The sequence below is a fragment of the Arachis hypogaea genome, chromosome 13, assembly GCF_003086295.3.
Source record: "Arachis hypogaea cultivar Tifrunner chromosome 13, arahy.Tifrunner.gnm2.J5K5, whole genome shotgun sequence".
NCBI lineage: Eukaryota > Viridiplantae > Streptophyta > Magnoliopsida > Fabales > Fabaceae > Arachis > Arachis hypogaea.
In genome coordinates this window covers 111,036,925-111,051,967 of record NC_092048.1, presented here as the reverse complement: position 1 = coordinate 111,051,967, position 15,043 = coordinate 111,036,925, and positions in this window count along the sequence as shown.

Here is a 15,043-nt window from a genome sequence, read left to right as displayed (position 1 = left end):
CATAGGCCACGCATAAGCATACAGGTACTGTCGTACATATTATATATATATATATATATATATATATATATCCTGAGTTAGCATACAACCCTTCAGAAATACTACTATGTACAACCCAACACTCCGGGCCCTGGTCCATATAGAAAACCCCTAAACTGGCACCCGAACTAGCCTAGTCCACTATGTACACCCTACTCTCTCAGTGAGTTTGACCAAAAGTGAGAGATTAACCCAAAGGCTAGGCTAACACAAAAAAAAAACTATCAAAAGGCACAACCGCAGCTCCCAGGACTCAACTGTCATCGTCAGAGGAGATCACAACCACATCAGAACACTCCTCAGGATCCTCGTCCTCGTCATCGGAAATCTCTATAATCTCAGGAGGGGCACTAGCACTCATGCTACTGGTCTGACCAGCACTCGCCGGTCCACTAATAGAGGCGGTGAGCGGCTCCTCAGAAGATGGCTCAGATGAAGATACTGAGATCTGCTCCACGGGGATGTCCTCCTCCGGTACAGGCTCTGGAAAATGCTCCTCCATGGGCTCAGACTCAAGGTCCGCCTGATCCGCAGGCTGATCGGGATGCTGGTGAGGCACCGGCCCATCATGAAACGGGTGAAATAGAGCATCCGGGTGGAGCCACTGCAGTGGGAACTCATAGGGCATGTCGGGGTTAAACTGTGGAGTGTCAATCGGGTGATGGAAAGGATGATCACGCAGAATGTACATACGAGTCCTAATCTCCGCAGCTACTACATAAAACCTATGCTGCACAATATCCTCGTATATATAGGGAGGGTCCATCTCGTAAAATATAACTCCGGTCTCCATCTGAAGGGGAGGAAGAGAAGGGGTAAGAACTGGGGGGGTTCTTAGTAGGGTCGAGGGTGGTTAGTTTAGTCAGGATTACCACAGTTCAAGTAATTCACAACGAAATATACAAGTGTCACAAAGAAATATCTAGTCACCACAATTCAGAATAACATTAAGGAATGTATAAACACAAGAAGACAATCACAAACAATTTCACAATGTCAAGTAAAATGCAAATGCACAACAAGAATGATGCATGTCTATTCCTAACGCAGGCCATGAGCTCATGTGTCGGTTGCCTACCCGCTCCCGACATTACCCGGGCACGAGTCCCAGATATGGTTTTTCAGATGCATCAGTGTGCTTATAAGTCGTATGGCTAGGCCGCATACAGTGTGACTTTCCAAATCAATAAGCGTACATCTGGAAAACAGTTCTCAGTGTGTGGGCGTCCCCACTTTACATTTGGAACTAAGGCCCAAACAATGTCACATCTGCTCTCCTGTGGCAGTAATTTTGAATAAAAACTCAAAATAGCATTTTCCTTTCAAAACTTAGTTTATAATAATAAACATAACCTCAGTCTTTTTATAAAAATATAATGACATCCTTTAAAATAAAATTTCCAAACTAATATCTTATCCTTCAACGAGACCGAAAACCTGTTTTATTTTTTATCAAAATATTAACTTAAAAATTTATTCATTCTCGAGCTGACTAAAACACAACTTCATCAAAATATCAATATATCAACAAAATTCAACATGAAATGCAATCAAATTTCAATAACACTCAATCCAAACATCAATTTACTTATCAAATATCATTTAGTCGGTGAAAATTTATCAAAATCCTACCTTCGTACGTAATCGAAATACTCGAAACTCTAGAGAAACTTTCTGACCGTGCTGCTGAAGGAAAAACCGTCTGGAATCCTCCGTGCCTCCTAGAACTCCAGTTGGCCAAACTCAAGGGGTAGGGGAGCTACGTCACCGTCGATTTCCACCGGACAAAAGTAACGCCAACACGTAGAGGAGGAAGATATGAACACTTTTACAGGATTAGATTTTTTATTGGAGTTACGGATCGCAAGAAATCGAGGTCGGAAGGTTAGAGGATTTTACGGTTCTCTCATAAAGCTTCGGTCTCTCTCTCTGTTCTTTCTTTTTCCTTACGCTTAGTGAATGAAAATGAAAAGTTAAGCAAGGAAAGTAATTGAAAATGCCTCAAATGCATTTTCCTCCACAAAACTATTGGAAGCAAATCAACACCTCCCTAGGAGAATTAAGTTCCAACATGGGACAATTAAGGGTAGAACATCAAGAGCACTCCATCATCCTTCATGAAATAAGAGAAGATCAAAAAGCAATGAGGGAGGAGCAACAAAGACAAGGAAGAGACATAGAAGAGCTCAAGGACATCATTGGTTCCTCAAGAAGAAAACACCACCATAACTAAGGTGGACTCATTCCTTGTTCTTACATTCTCTGTTTTTTGTTTGCTATGTTAAGTGCCTATCTAAGTTTGTGTCTTATTACATGATCATTAGTATTTAGTAACTTTGTCTTAAAGTTATGAATGTCCTATGAATCCATCACCTCTCTTAAATGAAAAATGTTTTTAATTCAAAAGAACAAGAAGTACATGAGTTTCAAATTTATCCTTGAACTTAGTTTAAATTATATTGATGTGGTGACAATACTTTTTGTTTTCTGAATGAATGCTTGAACAGTGCATATGTCTTTTGAAGTTGTTGTTTAAGAATGTTAAATATGTTGGCCCTTGAAAGAATGATGACAAGGAGACATGTTATTTGATAATCTGAAAAATCATAAAAATGATTCTTGAAGCAAGAAAAAAATTGGCGAAAAAAAATTAGAAAGAAAAAGAAAAAGCAAGCAGAAAAACCCAAAAGCTCTTAAAACCAAGAGGCAAGAGCAAAAAGCCAATAACCCTTAAAACCAAAAGGCAAGGGTAAATAAAAAGGATCCCAAGGCTTTGAGCATCAGTGGATAGGAGGGCCTAAAGGAATAAAATCCTAGCCTAAGCGGCTAAACCAAGCTGTCCCTAACCATGTGCTTGTGGCGTGAAGGTGTCAAGTGAAAACTTGAGACTGAGCGGTTAAAGTCAAGGTCCAAAGCAAAAAAAAAAGAGTGTGCTTAAGAACCCTGGACACCTCTAATTGGGGACTTTAGCAAACATGAGTCACAATCTGAAAAGGTTCACCCAGTTATGTGTCTGTGGCATTTATGTATCCGGTGGTAATACTGAAAAACAAAGTGCTTAGGGCCACGGCCAAGACTCATAAAGTAGCTGTGTTCAAGAATTAACATACTGAACTAGGAGAATCAATAACACTATCTGAACTCTGAGTTCCTATAGATGCCAATCATTCTGAACCTCAATGGATAAAGTGAGATGCCAAAACTATTCAAGAGGCAAAAAGCTACAAGTCCCGCTCATCTGATTGGAGCTATGTTTCATTGATAGTTTGGAATTTATAGTATATTCTCTTCTTTTTATCCTATTTGATTTTCAGTTGCTTGGGGACAAGCAACAATTTAAGTTTGGTGTTGTGATGAGCAGATAATTTATACGCTTTTTGGCATTGTTTTTAGTAGAATCTAGTTACTTCTAGGGATGTTTTTATTAGTTTTATGTTAAATTCACATTTCTGGACTTTACTATGAGTTTGTGTATTTTTCTGTGATTTCAGATATTTTCTGACTGAAATTGAGGGACTTGAGCAAAAAATCAGATTCAGAGGTTGAAGAAGGACTGCTGATGCTGTTGGATTCTGACCTTCCTGCACTCAAAGTGGATTTTCTGGAGCTACAGAACTCAAAATGGCGCGCTTCCAATTGTGTTGGAAAGTAGACATCCAGGGCTTTCCATCAATGTATAATAGTCCATACTTTGACCTAGTTTAGATGACGTAAAAGGGTATTGAACGCCAGTTCTACGCTGCTGTCTGGAGTTAAACGCCAGAAACATGTCACAAACCAGAGTTGAACGCCAGAAATACGTTACAACCTGGCGTTCAACTCCAGAAAGAGCCTCTGCACGTGTAACATTCAAGCTCAGCCCAAGAACACACCAAGTGGGCCCCAGAAGTGGATTTATGCATCAATTACTTACTTCTGTAAACCCTAGTAACTAGTTTAGTATAAATAGGACTTTTTACTATTGTATTAGACATCTTTGATCAGTTTTATGCTATCTTAGACTTTCATGGGGGCTGGCCATTCGGCCATGCCTGGACCATTATCACTTATGTATTTTCATACGGTAGAGTTTCTGCACTCCATAGATTAAGGTGTGGAGCTCTGCTGTTCCTCAAAGATTAATGCAAAGTACTACTGTTTTTCTATTCAATTCAACTTATTCCGCTTCTAAGATATTCATTCGCACTTCAACCTGAATGTGATGAACGTGACAATCATCATCATTCCCCCACGAACGCGTGCCTGACAACCACTTTCGTTCCACCTTAGATTGAATGAGTATCTCTTGGATCTCTTAATCAGAATCTTCGTGGTATAAGCTAGATTGATGGCGGCATTCATGAGAGTCCGGAAAGTCTAAACCTTGTCTGTGGTATTCCGAGTAGGACTCCGGGATTGAATGACTGTGACGAACTTCAAACTCGCGAGTGCTGGGCGTAGTGACAGACGCAAAAGGAGGGTGAATCCTATTCCAGTATGATCGAGAACCCCAGATGACTAGCCATGCTGTGACAAAGCATTCAGACCATTTTCACAAGAGGATGGGATGCAGCCATTGACAAGGGTGATGCCTCCAGACGATTAGCCATGCAGTGACAGTGCATCGGACCATTTTCCAGAGAGGATAAAAAGTAGCCATTGACAACGGTGATGTCCTTACATAAAGCCAGCCATGGAAAGGAGTATGACTGATTGGATGAAGACAGCAGGAAAGCAGAAGTTTAGAGGAACGAATGCATCTCTATACGCTTATCTGAAATTCTCACCAATGATATACATAAGTATTTCTATCTTTATTTTCTGTCTATTTATTATAAAATTTCGAAAACTCCATAACTATTTTATATCCGCCTGACTGAGATTTACAAGGTGACCATAGCTTGCTTCATACCAACAATCTCCGTGGGATCGACCCTTACTTACGTAAGGTTTATTACTTGGACGACCCAGTGCACTTGCTGGTTAGTTATATCAAAGTTGTGAATGAAAAATAATTTATTAAGACGTGCGTACAGAGTTTTTGGCGCCGTTGCCTGAGATCACACTTTCGTGCACCAGATTCCTACCATGATCCTTCCCACACTGATTACAAACAAGGTTTGTTAGTGCTGGCTATGGTCGCTTTCCAGTATCTCATCCTTGCCTATCGATATTGTCTCGAGCAGGAAGATTACTAACTTGCTAATTCCCATAAGAAAGTGTCCTATTCATTTTAAAGTTCCTTCCCTGAGGGGCTATATACCGATTAAAATTTTTCGGAGGTAATTCTTGACGATTCATCTTTGCTGCCGCCACCTTCTTGGTACAGTCTTCCACCAACTGACTCCTATTGACAAGCTCTACAAAATTTCGTATTTGCAGTGGTACCAACGAGTACATTAGTTCTTCGCGGAGTCCTCCTTCGTACTTCAAACACTTCCATTCCTCAAAATCATCTGGGTTTCCCTGACAGATCTTAGAGAATCGGCACAAATCCTCAAATTTCTGAGTATATTCTGCTACTGACATATTCCCCTGCGTCAACTGCATCACTTCCATTTCTTTAGCATCACGAACAGTTCTAGGGAAGTACTTTTTGTAAAATTCCTCCTTAAAAGTATCCCAGTCAATCTCTTCCACCACCTGCCTTAACAAGTGTTGCACTCCCTGCCACCAGTGTTCAGCTTTTCCTTCCAGCATATAGGTCACAAATTCCACGTACTGTCTTTCTGGTACATGTTGCGCTCGCAATGACTTCTCGATACCACGGAACCAATTGTCAGCTTCAGTTGCAACAAGCGTCCCCTTAAACATGGGCGGATTTACCTTCAGAAAGGTTGCCAATGTCATAGGGTTATCGTGGTTTCCGGCACCTTCATTATCATTACCGTCTCCACCACGTTCACCATTGCGTCCTCCGTTATGATCTCCATTTCTCTCCCCTAAACGGTCAATTGCTCGCGTAGTAGCAGTTGCCGTTTCACGCACAGCCTCAGCCATGGTGTTCATCGCAGCTATAAAAGCATCTGCACCCCTCGTCAGTTCCTCTGCATTGTTTGCACCACACCTACCACGTCCTCGTCCCCGTGCAGCCATCAAGATTCTGTGCACACCCAACATGTAATATTAAGGTGATCAGTCTTAACATTTCAGACAAGGTGTGAATAAGCTCTAAAATGGAAACACAGTGACAATCATGCAATTCATATCACAACGATATCCTATATGCATGAGACACAACTCAGAGAATGCAATGAAGCATGATTCAGTCCATATCCCCAGGCTTTAATAGGAACGAACTGCTCTGATACCAAGTTGTAACGACCCAATTCCCAGTAAGTCATGATCATACCAGAAATCAAGTGTCACCAACTTGTTCACATGAAACCTTTACTATGTATTATTAAGCCTGTAATCGGGTTAGCGTACTATCGAGTTTTGGAAAAACTTTTATAAGAAAGCTTGCAAGAACAACTAATTAAACATACACAAGCCGGCATTATATACAATCACAACACATAGCATAGGCCACGCATAAGCATACAGGTACTGTCGTACATATATATATATATATATATATATATATCCTGAGTTAGCATACAACCCTTCAGAAATACTACTATGTACAACCCAACACTCCGGGCCCTGGTCCATATAGAAAACCCCTAAACTGGCACCCGAACTAGCCTAGTCCACTATGTACACCCTACTCTCTCAGTGAGTTTGACCAAAAGTGAGGGATTAACCCAAAGGCTAGGCTAACACAAAAAAAAACTATCAAAAGGCACAACCGCAGCTCCCAGGACTCAGCTGTCATCGTCAGAGGAGATCACAACCACATCAGAACACTCCTCATGATCCTCGTCCTCGTCATCGAAAATCTCTATAATCTCGGGAGGGGCACTGGCACTCGTGCTACTGGTCTGACCAGCACTCGCCGGTCCACTAATAGAGGCGGTGAGCGGCTCCTCAGAAGATGGCTCGGATGAAGATACTGAGATCTGCTCCACGGGGATGTCCTCCTCCGGTACAGGCTCTGGAAAATGCTCCTCCATGGGCTCAGACTCAGGGTCCGCCTGATCCGCAGGCTGATCGGGATGCTGCTGAGGCACTGGCCCATCATGAAACGGGTGAAATGGAGCATCCGGGTAGAGCCACTGCAGTGGGAACTCATAGGGCATGTCGGGGTTAAACTGTGGAGTGTCAATCGGGTGATGGAAAGGATGATCACGCAGAATGTACATACGAGTCCTAATCTCCGCAGCTACTACATAAAACCTATGCTGTACAATATCCTCGTATATATAGGGAGGGTCCATCTCGTAAAATATAACTCCGGTCTCCATCTGAAGCGGAGGAAGAGAAGGGGTAAGAACTGGGGGTTCTTAGTAGGGTCGAGGGTGGTTAGTTTAGTCAGGATTACCACAGTTCAAGTAATTCACAATGAAATATACAAGTGTCACAAAGAAATATCTAGTCACCACAATTCAGAATAACATTAAGGAATGTATAAACACAAGAAGACAATCACAAACAATTTCACAATGTCAAGTAAAATGCAAATGCGCAACAAGAATGATGCATGTCTATTCCTAACGCAGGCCATGAGCTCATGTGTCGGTTGCCTACCCGCTCCCGACATTACCCGGACACGAGTCCCAGATATGGTTTTCCAGATGCATCAGTGTGCTTATAAGTCGTATGGCTAGGCCGCATACAGTGTGACTTTCCAAATCAATAAGCGTACATCTGGAAAACAGTTCTCAGTGTGTGGGCGTCCCCACTTTACATTTGGCACTAAGGCCCAAACAATGTCACATATGCTCTCCTGTGGCAGTAATTTTGAATAAAAACTCAAAATAGCATTTTCCTTTCAAAACTTAGTTTATAATAATAAACATAACCTCAGTCTTTTTATAAAAATATAATGACATCCTTTAAAATAAAATTTCCAAACTAATATCTTGTTCTTCAACGAGACTGAAAACCTGTTTTATTTTTTATCAAAATATTAACTTAAAAATTTATTCATTCTCGAGCTGACTAAGACACAACTTCATCAAAATATCAATATATCAACAAAATTCAACATGAAATGCAATCAAATTTCAATAACACTCAATCCAAACATCAATTTACTTATCAAATATCATTTAGTCGGTGAAAATTTATCAAAACCCTACCTTCGTACGTAATCGAAATACTCGAAACTCTAGAGAAACTTTCTGACCGTGCTGCTGAAGGAAAAAACGTCCGGAATCCTCCGTGCCTCCTAGAACTCCAGTTGGCCAAACTCAAGGGGTAGGGGAGCTACGTCACCGTCGATTTTCACCGGACAAAAGTAACGCCAACACGTAGAGGAGGAAGATATGAATACTTTTACCGGATTATATTTTTTATTGGAGTTACGGATCGCAAGAAATCGAGGCCGGAAGGTTAGAGGGTTTTACGATTCTCTCATAAAGCTTCGGTCTCTCTCTGTTCTTTCTTTTTCCTTATGCTTAGTGAATGAAAATGAAAAGTTAAGCAAGGAAAGTAATTGATGATGATTAAGGCTTAATGAGTTGTCAAGTTCTTATCTTACATTCCTATATTAAAGCCACGTTTCCCCTTTTCTTTGCCTTTCATTCTATATATATATATATATATATATATATATATATATATATATATATATATAAAAGAAACATTAGTAAGAATTATATATATGTACATAGTTAAGCATGCAAGCCACGTTTTGGCTTTCTTTATCTTAATTCCCTTAAGGCTTCGGCCAAAGGGAAATAAATATATAAATATTGTAAATATATAAATATGATAATAATAATAATAATAATAATAATAATAATAATAATAATAATAATAATAATAATAATAATAATAATAATAATTTTCTTTAAATAAAATAATAAATCACAAATAACTTATTATTTAATTTTTCAAAAATTTGGGGTCTTACAAATTATGTAATGAAAAAATTTGAAAAATAAATGCAAGAATTATAAGGTTATGAAAAGTCCCATCTAAATTTGACAAGAACAATACAAGTTACATAGAAATAATAATAGCCAATATATTTGTTGGTGGATTTGACTATTACTATATTATTTAGAGAAAATTCCACTTCCCTCCCCTGCGAGATGCTAAAATGACACTCCCCTCCCCTCTATTTTATAAATGTACATTTTCCTCCTTTCTAACTTTTAAAAAACCTCCTCTTTAATCCATTTTAAATTTTTTGTGTTAACTAATATTAACTTTATCTATTTTTTAAGAAAAAATAAATTATTTTTTGAAAAAATATCCATTAACAAAAATTTTATTTTTTATCATTAAATTTTGCTTACCAAAATACCCTTTAATAAATTATTCTTTTATTGATTAAATTATATTTTTACCAAAATATTTTCAAAAAAATTAATAATTAAATTATTTTTTTCTAAGATACCTAACCTTCAATAATTTTTTAATTATTAAATTATAATTTTACTAAAATTTTTGTTAATAATTATTTTTATATTTACTATTAATTTTTTGATATAAATATATATTATTTTAACATTAAATAAAAAAATCTTATCACTGTTAATATGTATAACAATTAATATATGTTGATATTGAAAAATAATCTTACTAAAAATTTTTATTTAATGTTAAAATAATATATATAGATATTAATTTTAAACAAATTGTTAACGAAAATTTTGGTAAAATTATAATTTAATAATTAAAAAATTATTGAAGGGTATTTTAGAAAAAAATAATAAAATTATTAAATTTTTTTAAAAATACAATTTAATCAATAAAATAATAATTTATTAAAGGATATTTTGGTAAGCAAAATTTAATGATAAAAAATAAAATTTTTGCTAATGGGTCTTTTTTTTTAAAAATAATTTTTTTTCTTAAAAAATAGATAAAGTTAACATTAGTTAATACAAAAAGTTTAAAATGGATTAAAGAGGAGGTTTTTTAAAAGTTAGAATGGGAAAAAATGTATATTTATAAAATAAAGGGGATGGAAGTGTCATTTTAGCATCTCGTAGGGGAGGAGAGTAGAAATTTCTCTATTATTTATGATCACATTCAGTATATATGTCTGATTCATTGAAGAAAGTAGATTATTGAAACTGATTAATAACTATTTTAGAATTAATCCAATTAATACTAGATTAAAAAAAATCAAACAATACATAACATATTATTTTTTTATTAATCAAATTATTATAATTCAAATTAATTTTTAAAAATAATTTAAAATTATAATTTCAATCTTATTACGTACATGACACAGGTAATTATATTTATATGTTATTTTAATATAAAAGTACTTAATTTTTTATTTTACCACTTTATCAATATTACTTTGTAAATTAATTACTTTTGATAGTGAATAACTCCAACAGAAAAAAAAAAAAAAGAAAGGCCTTCCTATACTAATTACATAAATGCATAAGTCAACTAGTCATTGACCGACAAAAGGAAAAAAAAAAAAAGATTACACAGAATTAAAAAATTATAATTATAATTATTAAAGGTCTACACACATGCATAGGATCCACTAAAGCGTAAAACACCGCTATTGGCACCCTATATAAGAATGCGAAACTCTCTTCTCAATACTACCTAGTTCCTACGCTGGTTGTGATTTCTCAGTAAGCGGTTTATGTTCCTCTTAAAGTTGGTTTTATGTGGTATTATTGTTCTTTATTTTCCCCTATTCTTTCTCCATTGTTGGGTTCTTTCTTTCTCTGCTATTACTTTGAATAATGGGATCAACACTCTACTGTGGGTGAACTCGGAGGCTCGGTTCAACAAAATTTCAACGGTGAAAACGAGGGAAATTGGTGCTTTTGCAAAATCTACTTGATTAGGGTTTTAAGAACGTATGAATCAACAATGGTGGGAGAAGAAACTCTATTATCTGCACGTTTCGGTAATGGGATGGATCCCCCCCCCTTCTTTTTTTTGTTGGTTCTGTTCAAATCTTTTGCATTTTCCTACTTAACGTCGGGGTCCATTGTAAAGATGGATTTTTTTTTTGTGCAAATCATTGCTGTTATGGAATATATTCAAGTCCGAGAAAAGAAAAAGGGTTTGCTTTTTTATTGTGATGTTAGTTTTTGATTATCTTGGGAATGAATTGGTTTTGGAAAAGTTGGTTTTTCTTAAATTCCTAAACAATTTTCTGCTATTGAATTACGGGCAATTGAGTTTTGCCATTTGATAGTTCTGGGATGTCCTGTTTTTTCTCTCTTCTTTTTATGAGATGGATGTGACTCTAGACTTTGAATTTATTTAAATTCTACTTTGCACAATGTATGTTTGAGCCGTTTGGGAAAAAAAATTGTTGCAGAATGATATATGATTGACTTTTACAGCAGGACAAACTTAGTTGCAGAATTGTTTCAATTCTTTTGCAACGAATTTTTTTACTATGTGGATCAAATAAGATTGTACCTTGAAAAAGTAGTGTAATGATTTGGTGACAGTAAAATTGTGCGATAGTTTTCATGATTCTTGTGACCCTTGAAAACTGAAATGTGTGGAAGGGTAATATACTTGGCTTTTTCTGTACAATGATATTGAAATGTAACGATATATGTGTCCCTATGAATTGTGATGAAGGATTTTAGTCCGTATGACCTGAACCTATGAATTGTGATGAAAGATTTTAGTCCCTATGACCCGATAAAATCGGATAATGTGGCTCTATGAAATTGGATTGTGGCAAAGTATCTTAGTCCCTATGTCTCAAGAAAATCGGATACAATAATGTGTGGTCCTATGGAATTGAATTGTGATGAAGGATCATAGTCCCTATGACCCTAAAATATCGGATACATGATGCGTGGCCCTATGAAATCGAATTATGGCGAAGGATCTTATTCCCTATGACCCGAATATATCGGATATGATAATATGCTTGACCCTTATGTTGCAAAATGATGTTATTTTCCCTTTTTTGACCCATGAATATTGAAGTTTGATGGTATAGTTGACCTTATGACCTTAAAATTTGGTGAAGGGTTTCTCGTCCCCAATGTGGTTGGAATGTGGTGATGGATCTCTTGACTCCAAAATAGTATTTCCTTTCTCTGATGTGCTTTTGTTCATGCTTTGAAATTTATCACAACAGTTCAGTTAATTATGGTTTTTCTTATTGCAAGTAGCTTTGATTGCCAAACACATTGAGATAATTATTTTGTTGAAAAATGTTATGGATAAACAGAAAATAATTGAATGACTGAATTCATTGTCAATTTGTGTTTTACAAAATTTTGTGTGCAAATCGTTGCTCTTATGAAATATATTCATATCTTGGAAAAGAAAAAAGGTTTGCTTTCGATTATTGGTGCTATCTTTTCATTATCTTGGGGATGAGTTGGTTTTGGAAAGGTTGGTTTCTCTTTATTTCCCCAACTATTTTTCTGTTATTGAATTATGGGCAACTGAATTTTGCCATTTGGATTTGGAAGTTTTGGGATTCACAATTTTCTCTTCCATTTTTATGATTTGGATGGGACTCTGGAGTTTGAATTTATTTCAATTCTACCTTGCACCTTGTATGCTTGAGCCATTTGGGAAAAGAATTTGTTGCAGAATTGTTTCAATTCTTTTGTGATGAATTTTTTTTACTATGTGGATTAGATAAGATTTTTTCCCTTGAAAAAGTTGTGTAATGATTTGTTGATGGTAAAATTGTGCAATAATGTTCATGATGCTTATGATCCTAGAAAAATAAAAAGTGTGGAAGGGGTTGTTTAGTTGGCTTGTCTGTCCAATCATATTGAAATGTAATGACATATGTGGCCTTATGGATTGTGAATTTGTGATGAAGGATCAGTCCCTATGACTGGATAAAATTGTAATGATGATAATATGTGGCTCTGCAAAATTGGATTGTGATGAAGGATCTTAGGCTCTATGACCCGATAAAATCGGATACAATGATGTGTGGCTCTACGAAATTGAATTGTGATGAAGGATCCCTATGACCTGAAATAATCGGATATGATGATATGCTTGACCCTTATGTTAGCGAAATGATGTTATTTGGCTTTTTGGACCTATGAATATTGAAGTTTGATGGTATAGTTGACTATATGAAGTTGAAATGGTGAAAGATCACTTGGTTCCAAAATAGAGTTTTCTTTCTTTGATGTGTTCTGCTCATGCTTGAAATTTATTAGAAAAGCCAAATCTAGTTTTTCTCATGCAAGTAAATTTGCATATATAGGCTGCTAATTGCTTCGAGATAATTGAAAGATGTTATAGATAAACAAAAAACAATTTGAGTGATTGAATTCATTGTCAATTTGTTTATACAAAAAAAAAAAAAAAAAAAACATTACACACTCTTTGAATTTGTCATTCCAATTCTCTATACTAATCTATTATGACAACATGTATGCTAATCTATGTCAATTAGTCTCAGAGAGTCTAAGATTCTTCATCAGTCTTAGCTCGAGGGAGATGTGAGTTGGTGGAATACATCTTCACTGCAAGGAATTGTTCAGACCTCCCTTGAGATGATCATATCCAAACTGTTGAATGCCCTGAGAAAATTAATGCAAAAAAAGAAATAGAAGATAAAAGAGAGAGAGCAAATGGTCTCATCATTAGGAACGGAAAGATTCTTCCTTTGTCTTCTAATTATTTCAAAGAATTTCATGATACAAATGTAGGTGAACATTTTGGATACTTTCGGACCTACAAGAGAATTTCTGGAGTGATGTATTGGGAAGGGATGAAAAGAAAAATTCTGCAATACATCAAAGAATGTGAGGTCTGCCGAAGGAATAAGCACCAGACATTGTTACTTGCTAGCCTGTTATAACCATTACCAATTCCCATAAATGTTTGGTCTGATGTATCTATGGACTACATTGGGGGACTACATTGGCTTTGGAAATAGACACTATTTTGGTGGTTGTGAATAGGATGATTAAATATGTTCATTTTTTTAGTCTAGCATACCTTTACACAGTCAAGGAAGTAGTTGATTTGTTTGCCAAAGAAGTGGTGCAACTTCATGGTTTTCTAAATTCAATTGTTCGAGATAAATTATTCAAGAGAAAATTTTAGGATGAGTTTAAGGAAGGTGGGACCACCCTCAAGATGAGTTGAACTTATCATCCACAAATGGAAGGTCAACATGGGTTGTCAATAAATGCTTGGAAACCTACTTAAGGTGTCTTATAGGTTCCAAGCCAAGACAATGGCCTAAATGGCTAGCTGTGGGTAGGACATTAACAAATTGTATGATTAATTGATCAAAACAATTAGAGTCTAGGAGTGAATTATTATTATTTTTTTGGACGTGTAGTGAATTATTTTAATTAGAAGACAACACTACATTCAGAAAGAGTGGAAGGGAGAAGAGCATACTAGCATTCTCTAAAACAGATATATAATAAGTTTTCCTTTGGAACTTAATTTTTGCAAGAACCATTCATTTTTGTTCGACTGATCGTCTATATTCACTTGTTCAGTATCTCATTTGAACGAGTTAGTTCATTAGAGAATTGAGATATAACAATAGCAACAAGTGTTTTAATTTGCAATACTATCTTGCCATAACTACTTTCTCATTCGGAAAATCTTTTTTACAATTCCATAGGAATGAAAGCAAAATGGAAAGTGTCCATAAGAAAAAGAATGAAGTGCCTTCTGTACAAATATGTCTCAACTAATTTATCTACATCCTAATAACATGATCTACATCCCATTCAAGTGAGAATCGATGTTTAGAAAGTCATCCTCATTGCACGGAATTATGAGACCACTCATTGGATGATCATATCCATATTTCTTCAACTTGACTCAACAATTCTTGAAATGAAGGTTGGTTCAAGTATGATATCAGAATCACGAACCGCCTCATGTTGTCTCCAACATAGACTGCAAGGTAGCCTTTTGGTATATCAATTCCCTTGGAAATTGTTTTTGTTGCCCTTTTAATACTTGGAATACGGAAATCCATGTTGTATAGTGGTTTTTTCAAAGAACTTGTATGAGAAAT